This window comes from Balaenoptera ricei, chromosome 3 (genome assembly GCF_028023285.1).
Source record: "Balaenoptera ricei isolate mBalRic1 chromosome 3, mBalRic1.hap2, whole genome shotgun sequence".
Taxonomy (NCBI): Eukaryota; Metazoa; Chordata; class Mammalia; order Artiodactyla; family Balaenopteridae; genus Balaenoptera; species Balaenoptera ricei.
The window spans coordinates 35,855,807-35,871,591 of NC_082641.1; the positions used below are offsets into that span (position 1 = coordinate 35,855,807).

Below are 15,785 nucleotides of genomic sequence, written 5' to 3' on the forward strand. Positions count from 1 at the left end.
AACATGGGAAAAGAAATAGTCACTCAAGTCCAGGAAGCACAGAGAGTACCATACAGGATAAACCCAAAGAGAAACATGCTGAGAAACATATTAATCAAACTATCAAAAATTAAATACAAAGAAAAAATATTAAAAGCAGCAAGGGAAAAGCAACAAATAATATACAAGGGAATCCCCATAAGGTAAACAGCTGATCTTTCAGCAGAAACTCTGCAAACCAGAAGGGAGTGGAAGGACATATTTAAAGTGATGAAAGAGAAAAACCTACAACCAAGATTACTCCACCCAGCAAAGATCTCATTCAGATTCGACAGAGAAATTAAAACCTTTACAGACAAGCAAAAGTTAAGAGAATTCACCACCAAACCAGCTTTACAACAAGTGCCAAAAAAGTTCTCTAGGCAGGAAACACAAGAGAAGGAAAAGATCTACAATAACAAACCCAAAACAACTAAGAAAATGGTAATAGGAACATACATATTGATAATTACCATAATGTAAATGGATTAAATGCTCCAACCAAAAGACATAGACTGGCTGAATGGATACAAAAACAAGACCCATATATATGCTGTCTACAAGAGACCCACTTCAGTCTAGGGACACATACAGACTAAACGTGAGAGAATGGAAAAAGATATTCCATGCAAATGGAAATCAAAAGAAAGCTGGAGTAACAATTCTCATATCAGACAAGATAGACTTTAAAATAAAGACTATTACAAGAGACAAAGAAGGACACTACATAATGATCAAGGCATCAATCCAGGAAGATATAACATTTATAAATACTTATGCACCAAACATAGGAGCACCTCAATACATAAGGCAAATGCTAACAGCCATAAAAGGGGAAATCAACAGTAAGACAATCACAGTAGGGGAGTTTAACACCCCACTTTCACAGATGGACAGATTATCCAAAATGAAAATAAATAAGGAAACACAAGCTTTAAGTGACACATTAAATAAGATGGACTTAATTGATATTTATAGGACATTCCATCCAAAACCAACAGAATACACTTCTTCTCAAGTGTTCATGGAACACTCTCCAGGATAGATCATATCTTGGGTCACAAATCTAGCCTTGGTAAATTTAAGAAAATTGAAATCTTATCAAGTATCTTTTCTGACCACAACGCTATGAGACTAGATGTCAATTACAGGAAAAGAACTATAAAAACTACAAATACATGGAGACCAAACAATACACTACTGAATAACCAGGAGATGATAACTGAAGAAATCAAAGAGGAAATCAAAAAATATCTAGAAACAAATGACAGTGAAAACACCACAACCCAAAACCTATAGGATGCAGCAAAAGCAGTTCTAATGGGGAGGTTTATAGCAGTACAATCCTACATCAAGAAACAAGAAAAACCTCAAATAAACAACCTAAACTTACACCTAAAGCAATTAGAGAAAGGAGAACAAAAAAACCCCAAAGTTAACAGAAGGAAATAAATCATAAAGATCAGATCAGAAATAAATGAAAAACAAATGAAGGAAGCAATTGCAAAGATCAATAAAACTAAAAGCTGTTTCTTTGACAAGATAAACAAAATGGATAAACCATTAGCCAGACTCATCAAGAAAAAAAGGGAGAAGACGCAAATCAACAGAATTAGAAATGAAAAAGGAGAAATAACAACTCATTGCAGAAATACAAAGGATCATGAGAGATTATTACAAGCAAATATATGTCAATAAAAATGACAACCTGGAAGAAATGGACAAATTCTTAGAAAAGTACAACCTTCCAAGACTGAACCAGGAAGAAATAGAAAATATAAACAGACCAATCACAAGCACTGAAATTGAAACTGTGATTAAAAATCTTCCAACAGACAAAAGCCCATGACCAGATGGCTTCACATGCGATTTCTATCAAACATTTAGAGAAGAGCTAACACCTATCCTTCTCAAACTCTTCCAAAGTATAATAGAGGGAGGAACACTTCCCAGCTCATTCTACAAGGCCACCATCACCCTGATACCAAAACCAGACAAAGATGTCACAAAAAAAGAAAACTACAGGCCGATATCACTGATGAACATAGATGCAAAAATCCTCAACAGAATACTAGGAAACAGAATCCAACAGCACATTAAAAGGATCATACACCATTATCAACTGGGATTTAGCCCAGGAATGCAAGGATCCTTCAATATATGTAAATCAATCAATGTGATACATCATATTAACAAACTGAAGGATAAAAACCATATGATAATCTCAATAGATGCAGAAAAAGCTTTCAATGAATTTCTACACCCATTTATGATAAAAAACTCTCCAGAAAGTAGGCATAGAGAGAATTTACCTCAATATAATAAAGGCCATATATGACAAACCCACAGCCAACATTGTTCTCAATGGTGAAAAACTGAAACCATTTCCTCTAAGATCAGGAATAAGACTAGGTTGCCCACTCTCACCACTATTATTCAACATAGTTTGGGAAGTTTTAGCCACAGCAATCAGAGAACAAAAAGAAACAAAAAATGTCAAATTCTTCCACAGGGAAAGTGAGAGAATAGTGAGTGACTGTCTGGCTTCCCCGGCCCTGTGGGACACTCCCCAAGAGGCCTACTTCTTTTTCACCCAACCCAGAATGCTGAGGTGATTGGCATGACTGAGGGGTTGGGAGAAGCTTGGAGCACAGCAACCAGGACTTGGAACTCATCAAAGGGCTGCAGATTCTACTCACCACATTGCAGACTCCATCAGGAAGCCCATTCATAAACCACTTTGGATGCCTTGCCTGCAGACTCCCCCAACTGGCCCATAGGCATCCCCAGTGTTCCACATACGTCACCCACACTCATATGGCCAGCTCTCTGCATATGCCTGCATGGACTGTGAGTATGAGCCTTTGCAGATGGCTTGAAAGCACACACAGAAAGCCAACACAGCTCTGCAGCATTGGGAGAAGGCACACAAACTTGAGCACTTGACGGCACTTCTCCAAGGAAAACAAAAGAGAGGCTCTCAGCATTCAACCTGGCTTTGCAGGATCAAGAGAAGGCATACAATCTTAAGAATAACCCAAGAGGGAGGAATAGGTGTGGAGTGGGTACATCCCATCCACAGAAAAGTTCTGAAAAAGCCTCAGAATCCCTAGTTGGGCTGCCTTGTGAAGGTATTTCTCTCCTGAAGCCAGTGAGTAAAAACTGGAGGAGGTGATTCCTTCTTCTAATTCAAAGACAGCAATGCAAGACTTCAAGGAACACACACAAAACAATAAAGGAAACGTGGTACCATCAAAGGAATAGAATAATTTTCTAGTAATCATCCACAATAAATTGGAGATCTATGAATTTTCTGACCAAGAATTCAAAACAACTGTTTTAAGGAAGCTCAATCAGCTATAAGAAAACACTGACAGTTCAATAAAATCAGGTAAACAATAATGAATAAAATGAGAATTTCAACAAAGAGAAATCATATAAAAGAACCAAACAGAAATTCTGGACCTGAAGAATACAGTGAATGAAATTAAATATAGGCAGTTGTGAGTGTCAACACCAGACTTGATCAAGCAGAAGAAAGAATCTCTGAACTTAAAGGCAAGGCATTTGAAATAATCCATTCAGAGAAGAAAAAGAAGAATCGAAAGTAATGAAAAAGAGACTATGAAATTTATGGGATACCATCAAGAGATCTGATGTATGAATTATGGGGGTCCCATAAAGAAAAGAGAGAGAAAAAGTAGCAGAAAGCTTATTTAAAGAAGTAATGGCTGAGAAGTTCCCAAATCTGGGGAGAGAATTGGACATGAAGGTACATGACACTCAAAAATCCCTAAACAGGTTCAACCTAAAAAGGTTTATACTGAGACACATTATTATTTTAAAATTTGTTTTATTCAAGTATAGTTGATTACAATGTTATATTAATTTCTAAGGCAAATGATTCAGACATATATATATATTCTTTTTTATGAGCTTTTCCATTATGGTTTGTGACAGGATATTGAATATAGTTCTCTGTGCTATACAGTTGGACCTTGTTGTTTATCTATTCTCTGTATAATAGTTTGCAGCTGCTAATCCCAAACCCCTGATCCATCCCTCTCCCACCCCCCTCTCCCCCTTGGCAACTACAAGTCTGTTCTCTATGTCTGTGAGTCTGTTTCATAGATAAGTTCATTTGTGTCATATTTTAGATTCCACATATAAGTGATATCATATGGTATTTGTCTTTCTCCTTCTGACTTACTTCACTTAGTATGATAATCTCTAAGCCCATCCATGTTACTACAAATGGCATTATTTCATTCTATTTTATGGCTGAGTAGTATTCTATTGTATATATGTATGACATCTTCTTTATCCATTCATCTCTTGATGGACACTTAGATTTTTTTCATGTCTTGACTGTTGTGAATAGTGCTGCTATGAACATAGGGGCACATGTTCTTTTTGAATTATAGTTTTGTACAGATATATGCCCAGGAGTGGGATTGCTGGATAATATGGCAACTCTATTTTTAGTTTTTTGAGGAACCTCCATACTGTTTTCCATAGTGGCTGCACTAATTTACATTCCCACAAACAGTGTAGGAGGGTTCCCTGTTCTTCGTACCCTCTCCAGCATTTGTTTTTTGTCTACTTTTCAGTGATGGTCATTCTGACCAGTGTGATGTGGTACCTCATTGCAGTTTTGATTTGCATTTCTCTAATAATTAACGATGTTGAGCATCTTTTCATGTGCTCGTTGACCATTGTATGTCTTCTTTGGAGAAATATCTGTTTAAGTCTTCTGCCCATTTTTGATTGGGTTGTTTTCTGTTGAATTATATGAGCTGTTTGTATATTTTGGAAATTAAGCCCTTGTCGGTTGCATCATTTGCAAATATTTTCTCCCAGTCCATAGATTGTCTTTTTATTTTGTTTCTGGTTTCTTTTGCTGTACAAAAACTTGTAAGTTTGATTAGGTCCTATTTGTTTATTTTTGCTTTTATTTCTATTGTCTAGGGAGACTGACCTAAGAAAACATTGGTACGATTTATGTCAGAAAATGTTTTGCCCATGTTCTCTTCTAGGAATTTTATGGTAACATGTCTTATATTTAAGTCTTTAAGCCATTTTGGGTTTATTTTTGATACACAAAATATAATGAGAAAATAGTCAAATCATGCCACTACAGAAAGTCATCAAATCACAAAGGAAGATAGCAAAAGAAGAACAAAGGAACTACAAAAAACTCAGAAAACAGTAAGATGGTATTAGTAAGTCCTTACCTATAAATAATTACTTTAAATGTATGATCACTGAAATATTATTTAAAATAGCCAAATATGGAAACAACCTAAGTGTCCACTGATAGATCAATGGATAAAGAAGTTCTTTTTGATTTAAGGTCATGGAGATATTTTCCTACACCCTCTACCCAATATCCCCAACCCCATCCTGGATGATTTTGAAATAAATCTGAGACATATCATGAAATCCATAAATATTTTAGTATATATCTCCAAAACAATAAGGAATCTTAAAAAAGATAAATCCACAATACCATTATCAAGCCTAAAAAGGTAAAAATAACTCATTAATATTATCAAGTAAAGCAGCAGCTTATTTCTGAGTAGAAATGATTAGGACTGAATGTGGTAATGGTCTTAAGAAAAGAACTAATGAGCTGTGGGAGTTCAGGGAAGGGGGGTGGGTAGTTTCCAGCATTAAAGAACTTACCCAGGGGAAAGGATTATGTTTAGGACATCTCACAACTGTTTGTTTTCAGCTTTTCTCGGAAAAGTGGTTCTGAAATAGTACACAGGGGGAAGTCCCTCTTCTGCATCGAATACTTGTGGATATTGTGTTCTTTCCCTTAGTAAGTAGGAAATAACAGAGAGAGGGATTCAGTTAACAGCAAGGAAGTTGTACATTTACAATTTAGACAAATTCTGAGCATTCAAAGCCAAATTCTAATAATTCCAATATGGAGCTTATCTTCATATTCATCTTCCCAGTTGAAAGTATTCTCTTTCCCCTGGTTTAAAATTTTATCTCTAGCCATTGAGGGTATCTTTAAATTGCTTGCTTGAGACAAGGCTGTCTGGAATCATGTATTACCAAAATACACAAAACATTTTCCCGTGCCTTCCAGTCTCTTTAGTGTTTCCGAAAGATTTATTCAGGTCAGGTCTAGCACTAAAATTTAGTATCTAAAGATAGGTGAGAGGATGTTTTTCTTTATATAAATTTCACCTTTTAGGAAATCAGAATGCATGAGGTTAGAAAGCAAAATTTTAAAAAAACAGATAAAAAACCTATTCCAGTAAATAATGATAGTATTGGATTATAACCTATAGATAAAATATTCATGAATCCATATTGATATAAATAATCAAATAAGTAAATAAATGGGGTAGAAGGGAGAGCTCCTCCTTGCAACAGAATCCCAATGAATAAACATAAAAGGAATGATATAAATAGAAAATCACCTTTAGGTGATCACCATAATAATACTTTTTGCAAAGAAAACCATTGATAGATGTTAAAATTGTTGAGTGACATATAATGAAAAATAGAATATTTGCAGAGTCTCAAAGTATCTCACTGTATATTACTTAATTACAAAGGGAAAAAGAGTAACTTTACAGTGGGGAACCATGGCAGGATTCTGGTTAACCAAGGTTAGCATCATCAATAATGAAATATACTAGCATCATAAACTCTCAACATGATGTTCCTAGAAGGGACAAACAACATTTCTATGGTATTCTTATTCAAAATACGTAACTTTAAAGAGGGACAGTTTTCAACATACTGACCAATACATCTCAAAATTGTCAAGGTTATGAAAGACAAGGAAATACTGAGGAACTATCACAGATTGGAGGAGACCAAGGGCACATGACAGCTAAATGCAACATGAAATCCTGGATTGGATCCTGAAATAGCAAAAGGACAGCAGTGAGAAAACTGGGAAATCCGAATAAGGTCTGTAGATTAAATGCATCATTGTGCCAATATTAGTTTTCTGGTTTTGATAATTGTATCATAGTTACGTAAGATGTTAACATTGGGAAAAACTCAATGGGAAATTTTTGTGCTATGTTTGCAACTTTTCTTTAAATCTAAAATTGTTTCAAAATAAAAAGTTAAACATTAAGGGGGAAAAAAAGCTCTTCCAACAGTACACAAGTATATCCTGGTTTGGATGAATCCATTTACAAACATCTTACCCTTTGTTTTTTTGTTTTTTTGTTTTTTTAGAAATTCACGTTCTTTTATTTATTTATTTATTTATGACTGTGTTGAGTCTTCGTTTCTGTGCGAGGGCTTTCTCTAGTTGCGGCAAGTGGGGACCACTCTTCATCGCGGTGCGCGGGCCTCTCACCATCGCGGCCTCTCTTGTTGCGGAGCACAGGCTCAAGACACGCAGGTTCAGTAATTGTGGCTCACGGGCCCAGTTGCTCCGCGGCATGTGGGATCCTCCCAGACAGGGCTCGAACCCGTGTCCCCTGCATTGGCAGGCAGATTCTCAACCACTGCGCCACCAGGGAAGCCCATCTTACCCTTTGGATGGCTGGGCTGGGCTGGGCCATATTAGAACAGAGGAAATTTTTTTTTTTTAATTAACATCTTTATTGGAGTATAATTGCTGTACAATGTTGTGTTAGTTTCTGCTGTATAACAAAGTGAATCAGCTATATGTATACATATATCTGCACATGCCCTCCCTCTCATGTCTCCCTCCCATCCTCCTTATCCCACTCCTCTAGGTGGTCACAAAGCACCGAGCTGATCTCCCTGTGCCATGCAGCTGCTTCCCACTAACTATCTATTTTACATTTCATAGTGTATATATGTCAATGCCACTTTCTCACTTCTTCCCAGCTTACCCTTCCCCCTCCCAGTGTCCTCAAGTCCATTCTCTGCATCTGCATCTTTATTCTTGTCCTGCTCCTAGGTTCATCAGAACCTTTTTTTTTTTTTTAGATTCCATACATATGTGTTAGCATATGTTATTTTTTTGCTCTTTCTTACTTCACTCTGTATGACAGACTCTAGGTCCATCCACCTCACTACAAATAACTCAATTTCATTTCTTTTTATGGCTGAGTAATATTCCATTGTATATATGTGCCACATCTTCTTTATCCCTTCATCTGTCGATGGACACCTAGGTTGTTTCCATGTCCTGGCTATTGTAAATAGTGCTGCAATGAACATTGTGGTACATGACTCTTTTTGAATTATGGTTTTCTCAGGGTATATGCCCAGTAGTGGGATTGCTGGGTCATATGGTAATTCTATTTTTAGTTTTTTGAGGAACCTCCATACTGTTCTCCATAGTGGCTGTATCAATTTACATTCCCACCAACAGTGCAAGAGGGTTCCCTTTTCTCCACATCCTCTCCAGCATTTATTGTTTGTAGATTTTTTGATGATGGCCATACTGGCTGGTGTGAGATGATACCTCACTGTAGTTTTGATTTGCATTTCTCTAATTATTAGTGATGTTGAGCATCCTTTCATGTGTTTGTTGGCAATCAGTATATCTTCTTTGGAGAAATGTCTATTTAGATCTTCTATTTTTGGACTGGGTTGTTTGTTTTTTTGATATTGAGCTGCATGAGCTGCTTGTATATTTTGGAGATTAATCCTTTGTCAGTTGCTTCATTTGCAAATATTTTCTCCCATTCTGAGGGTTGTCTTTTCGTCTTGTTTATGGTTTCCTTTGCTGTACAAAAGCTTTTAAGTTTCATTAGGTCCCATTTGTTTATTTATTTTTTTTATTTCCATTTCTCTAGGAGGTGGGTCAAAAGGATCGTGCTGTGATTTATGTCATAGAGTAGAACAGAGGAAATTTGCTCCGCAGAGCAAGGCATTTTCTTGGAGATCTCTAACTCACTAAATGCTGTGAAGCCTTCAGAACAAACAACAGAATAGTAAATGTTGGGAAATGTTTCTTTTATGCTCCATGCAGGGTTTAGAGCACCTCTGGGAGTAGTTTTTGTTTTTTCTCGAATAGTTGGAGACATAAGGAGCCATTCTTAGGCATGACTGTGGACTAGAGGAAGCCTTCTATGCCATAGGCAGACTTTCTGGTCCCTGACTCTTTTGTTTTCTTTTTTCTTTTTTTAAAATTTTTATTGGAGTACAGTTGATTTACAATGTTGTGTTAGTTTCAGGTATACAGCAGAGTGAATCACTTATACATATACATATGTCCACTCTTTTTTTTTTTTTTTTCAGATTCTTTCCCCATATAGGCCATTACAGAGTATTGAGTAGAGTTCTCTGTGCTATACAGCAGCTTCTTATTAGTTATCTATCTTAACCTTGAGCATCTTGATCATCCCTTACTCTTCCCTCCATCCTACTCTTAATACACTCCCTAGACACTAACCTCTGAAGTAAAAGTAAAGCAAGCACAAGTCAGAAAAAAATCTCATAAAACATGCACACATGAGTGTACGCATGTGTGTCTATAGTTTAGGCAGTTCTAATGCCATCAAATATCCAAACTTCTACTTCTCCATCCACAGGGGAGCAGCAAAACTGTAGTCATGTAAGTTTGTACCTGCTGCTGTAGCATCTCCCTTTCTGCCCCTTTTCTCTTTAAATGGCATACCACTCATCGCCATTTCCATTTTACACAACTAGCTCTTCCCTGCTTTGCTTTCACATCCATTTCTAAAGAAGAAAGAGATCCAATAGCTTAATTATATTGACAGAATGTCTGTCACACTAATATAATGTTCCTTTCCTTTCATGGACAGCCTGAATATTTTAAGGGCTTGGGAAATTACACTTCAGGCCAAAAATGATGCTAAGCCTTACCCTGACCCCCATGAGCAGGAAATGCTCCTGGCCCCACCAGTATCTTGAGGTAGGGGCAGGACTTCCAGGTCGACTGCCTTGGAATGAGACCTCTGACTTAGAAAGTTCATGAGGAAGTCTCCCAACAAAGCTCCGTGCTACCCTGAACCCTCACAGCCATGGTGGAGTCTGGGAGACAATTTGATCTGCCTCTGTGTACTGTCCAATTTAGATGTGTGAATCATCCAAAGAAAGCCCTATATACTCACCCCCAGCTGCTTTCAGCCTTGTTCACTAGTGCTGTCTCTGGTGATGGCATATGTGGAAACAATATCAGGAGATCCCCCTATCTTACTAATTGATAAAAAGATATTTGAGAACAAAGACTGAGATTGCTATGACTACTGATTTTTTAATAGTTCAATCTTTATCATGTGTTTCTGACCTCCCTACTCTTCTTCCCCCTACCACTGTTGTTACAATAGTATGATTAATCTACAGTCCTTATTAGAATTTCACCAGTTATCCCATTACTGTCCTTTTCCTATTCCAGAATCCAATCCAGGATCCACACTGGATGTAGTTATCATGTCTCCTTGGCCTCCTCCAATCTCCAAATACCTTTGGGTGCTTTCTTTCCTTTGACCCCAGCAAGACTGTAATTTACAAAGCTGAGTTTCATTGACTCTTAGTGCGGCATGGACCAGTGGAATCTATACAACAAGCTGCCATGCTGCAGGTGAACATGGAGCTGTCATGCAGGACTGCTTTGCTTCTCGCACGTCTCCACTTTGCCTAATAGGAGATCTCTGAAATCAAGGAGGTCTGGGGACTTAGACCAAAATTTCAAGCTATAAGCACAAGGTAGTTTTGAAGTCTCATGATTAATCTTTAAAGTTTTCAGGAATTTTATATTTTACTCAAAATTCTGCATATTTATTTTTAATTCAGAAAGAATTCTTCCTTAAATTTTATAACAAAATTAACATGCCAGGAAGTTGTACCATGTTTATTCCCTGACTTGAAATGTTCATTGTTCATCCCTGCATACTTCAGTCTGAGAAGCTCAAACAGCGTCATTTTACCATTTCAGAAGTCTGACTGGATTGCACAAGCCATCACAACTAAATGCTGGTGTCCAGCCGCCACCTACAGCACTGTCCCTATAGGCGAATGCCTTCCAAGTTGCAAACAACTGACTTACAAATTTGGCTCACAATCTACTTATAAGTTGGGAACTGTTTGTTCTAATACAATATCCTTGCCACAGGGTATGTCATCACAACAAACGGTTCTTTTAATTTCTGTGAAAACGCACCACTTCTTCAAGTTATATGTCGATTTTTTTATTTTTTCCTCTAGATATCAAATGGCCTTCAAGCAGAGTTTCCCAGTATGACTATCTAGTTGGGAAAACAGTCTGACAACAACAAAAAGAAGATACGTGAAAAAGCAAGATTGAACAGAACTCATTTATAAGCAAGGGCCTTTGATTCTGTACTCTGTCCTTCAGCTTCAGAATTCAATTTTCCTACTCAATTTTCTGCTGTTCAAATGATGCAGTCATTTCGTTGCTTGGATATAGATGGTAGGCTCCAGCTCTGAAAGCAACAAAGTTGGTGAAAATCTCACAGGAAGCCAAGCTCTTCTTTGTCTTTTGTCAAGGCCCTTTGTAGTTTCAAAATGATCAAAAGCGAGTGCAGGTGAAAAGCAAACACTGCAGTGAGTGAAGCAAAGGGCAAGCCCTGGAAATTTTATTCTCCTTGGAAGACAGGTTTTACTGAAGGGAGAGTTGGGGGCGGGGTATTGTACCCTGAGGTCACTGGAGTTGAATTTTGAACTTCCCAGACCCATTTTAGAATTGGGTCAATGCTGTTATTGGTTCTTGGCTACGGGAAACTTCTGTCAGAGGGGATATATTTTCTTCCCCTTAAATGATTTTTTTTTTCTAATCCTGCTGCTTCCCCTCCTTCAGGTATCATGCTTGAGGAGAGTGACATCATCTATGTGGCAGTGCTTTCCGGGTTCCTCACAGATGGAGGTAATTGCAGATGGAAAACATACCACAGGAGGAGACTACCGGTGACCATGAGAATTTAAAAGCTGGCATGCGTAGATCATAATGCTCTCTGAAAATCTGACTTCCTGAGTAACTTTCAGTTCTTTCAAGATGGAATGTTCTCTGTCTTCACTTATGATTTGGGATAATTGGATGCCTTAAGGGAGCCTTGAGACGTATTGTATTGAAAGAGCCTCGCCTGTGTGCGTGACTCATGCCAAAATAGAAGTAGATTAAACTTCACGTCACTGGCATCAAATTCCTAGCCTCTGAGAGTTTATCTTTTATATTAGGGGTCTGCAAACTACAGCCCTCCAGCCAGATCTGGCCCATGGCCTTGTGCGTTTTTTTGTTGTTATTCAGCCTACCAGTTAAGAATTTTTTTAATACTTTTAAATGGTTGCGGAAAAACAAAAATATTTTGTGACACATGAAACTTACTTGAAATTCAGATTTAAGTGTACATGAATATAATTTTATTGGAAACACACCCATGCCCATTCATTTATGTATGGCTTTTGGCTGCTTTCGTGTAACAACTTCAGAGTTGAGTAGTTGCAATAGAAACCATGTGGCCTGCAAAGCTTAAAATATTAACTATTTGGCCCCTTTTGGGAAAACTTTGTCAACCCTTGTTCCATATCCACTGAGAATTCGCTTTTGCTCAGTGATGTGCAGCAAGAAGGTGGGCATGTCTGGGGCAGGGGACACACATAAGGGAGTCGGGGGCAGGCCAGGGGAAGCATGAGGAGCTTTAGAAGACATGCTTGCCAGTGTCACCGGCTGTCTGCAGCTAAAGCTGCTCTTTGCTTTGCTCCAAAGAATTTTATGCATATTTTTAATAAAAGGAACAAAGATCCCAGTAAAAGTTGGATAAATCAGGATACAGAAAAGGATAGAATAGCTGTCTCTGTACCATAGTCTTGCATTTTTCTCTATCTCTGACTCTTACTCTCTGCCTCACTATCTTTTGTGGTTCCTCTTGAAATGAGAATTGTAAGAGGAGGAAGAGGAAGAGAGACAGAAAGAGAGAAAGAATTTTAGATGAAAGCAGAGGACTCAGGTAATTGAGTAGAGGACAAAGGAGCCATCAAAGTGAGAATGGTAGAGATAAAGATTATGGAGTAGTGAGAAGGGCCTTACAAAAAAGTTCTGAGCCATGGATGGTGCCATCCTCTATTCCTGCTACAAATTAAGCTTTCTAAGAGGAGGCCATAGAGACTTTATTAATTGATTGATTGACTGGAGTAAAGATCAAGAAAATAAGGATGTAGAAAGAGGGTGGAAGTGAGACATGGCATCAAAAATTAATTTTGCTAGCTGTTTTGTGATAAAAAGCAGTTTTTCTTTGTCCACACTGGACTTGTATAACTGCCATAAAGTGGTTTGCAGTTTGGTAATCACAGATAAATTCACAGCTCACACATTTTTAAACTATGTTGTAATTCTCCCATGAAACCCAAAAACACTAAGGAAAGGGTTAGCTTATGATGCATATGAAGCAGACGTAGGTTTGTTTCATTTGGTGTTGGGCAACTTTTTAGGGCATCAGACACCTAGAAGAAGAGGACCATTAATCCCTAATTTTAAAATAACAGCATTAGCAGCACAGGGACTACCACGCCCTGGAGTGAACAGGACTCTTTGTAACCTTAATCCATGGCAGATTTAGATTTATAAAGGCATTTGCCATTTGTGTTGAACAAGTCAGTGTGAACAATTAAGGATCAATTTGTTGACAAATGTGCCAAGATAACAACTGGTCTTCCTTTTAAGAGTTTTCCATCCTTTTTCATTCTGTGGCACACAGGTCAACTTGTTAGAAGACCAGAAGACATGGGGTTTTCTGCACCCTCCTTGCCATTTACTTGTTCAGACCACACAAACCAACCACATTAGAAAACACACACAAATGTGCCAAGAACTCCTGCTTCTCTCTCCATCACATTTGTAGCCACCTTTTCCTAATGGAGCATGGAATTCCATAACCTCAGGGAACATCGGGACTACTTCAAAACACTCCCAAATGTTCTAGAAAATGGATTTGGACCTCGCTTATTATTTTGCCTTGAGAAATGCATTACCAACATTTGTGCTCAAAGAGGTTGTTCTACTACCCTAAAACATTGCCTTGGAAATAAATGTACAGTGAGGAGCAGACAACTGAAGCCCTCCACCCCTCCAGCCTCACCTCTTCCCTGTGGTTAAAGGAAGCATTATACTTCCCATCAGCTGTACACCAAAATCAACAGGAAGAAAAACGTTAAGCACAGAATATGAATTATCTACTATTTACATAAAGAAGACTCCCCTAAGGATCCCATTAACATTTAATGTATTTCAAAAGACAACCACATGACTTCCGGGTAGGCAAATATCTAAATCAACAGATGTTCAAGTTAACATAGGGAATCACAGCCTCATGCTGAAAATAGGACCTCTATAATTCAGCTCCAGTGTGAGCTAAAATCATGGAGTACACAGAAAGCTCTCCTAAATAATTCAGTCAGGATGATCATTAATGACTTGTAGGGCTTATGGTCTCTGAATAACAGTTCTTTGTGAAAGGCAGGAGTTGGAGGGAAATGTTATTACTCTTGCATAGGTGGTTAAACTTGAACAAAAATATAAGAAGTAATATCAGCATGAAATGACTGTTTTTCTTGTGCAGAAACTCTTATCAAAATCAAAATCTTACTTTGGAGCAGTAATAAATCTGCTCCTGATTTGCTCTGCCTGGAGTTTGAGCAGTTATCAGATGATTATGCCTCAAATAGATTTTCAGGGTTCCACTTCCCTGTACCAAACAGCAAAGGGATATTTCATGCTCCGCTACTTAACCGAGCATCCTGTTCCTATATGAAAGCTTAAGAAGGTCAGAGAAATTTAGAAAGATTAAATGCATTATGACTCTGGAAATAAATTGTTAGGGCAGAGAAATGCTTGAAAACCTCATGACTCTTTTGCAGTAATGTCTAGTTTAGAGGTTGTATGGGGTAGGAGAGTTGTGTTTGAGGAGGAAGAGTTGAATGTGGAGGAAGGAAGAAAGCCATAATGTACAGAGTTAAATGATGGTGGGTTATTACTTGACAGTAAGTTTGAAATGGTTCCAAAGAATAGTAAATGAAAAGGCTAATGTGGGAAAGGTTTGACATTATTAGTGAACATGATGACTGATGGGAGGCTTCCTCCAGGAGGACCTAGACAATACACTGGCTTTAAAAGCAGACCTGAGTGTTGCACAGATGAAGGGAGCTCAAGCTTAAAGAGGTCTTTACAATTTTCAGTAATAACTAGGCAGAAAGACTCATAATCCACAGGACAATGGTATTTTTGTAGCCTGTAGGAGGACAGCAACTCACAGTGCTGTAGCAAGGTAGAAAATGCAGAAAGAGGCTAAGCAAAGTGCAGAAGGCAGCGAATTCAAATTCAAAGTAATCACAACTCCAGTAGCTGTATGTTGCTCTCTGGTAATGTCTCCAATAGTCAATTGATAGTCAAGTTTTTATGGAATATAAACCATAGACCCACTACAGAGCAAGGTGCTGTGAGACAAAAGCCCAAGGGTTTAAGGTCTAGCTCAGAACACAGAACCATTTAATGAAGCAAAATGTATATAATAATATATCAGATTATGTGTATGTTATACTAATAATTTGAAGTTCAGAATAAATGTAATAAAGTGTCAATTATTGCTATAGACAGAAAATGGGCTGAGTTCACCAGGGAAGGCTTTAAGAGAAGTAATTTAGGAAAGATTTCTCAAGAATGGATGCAGTGGTTCAATACCCCCTCCTTTAATTTTGATTTTGAAACATAATGGTCTTCATTTCTGTTGCCCACATTGTAATAAAAGCCTAACCTAATGGTGTGACTCTAAGAATGGGAACTGCAGACAGAGTATAAGGATGTAAGCTTTGTGAGGCTGTGAGATAAATATTTC

The 15,785-nt window shown here is 37.8% G+C and overlaps 1 long non-coding RNA gene across 1 annotated transcript in view; it reads left to right on the top strand.

Moving 5' to 3' along the window:
• LOC132363582 (uncharacterized) overlaps window positions 1-10,990 on the top strand; it is a 29,773-nt gene extending 18,783 nt beyond the window's left edge. The window contains exons 3-4 of the long non-coding RNA XR_009502618.1: window positions 6,809-6,954; window positions 10,877-10,990. This is a non-coding gene — a long non-coding RNA (uncharacterized LOC132363582). The remainder of the gene's footprint in view (window positions 1-6,808; window positions 6,955-10,876) is intronic.
• The last annotated feature ends 4,795 nt before the right edge of the window (window positions 10,991-15,785 follow it).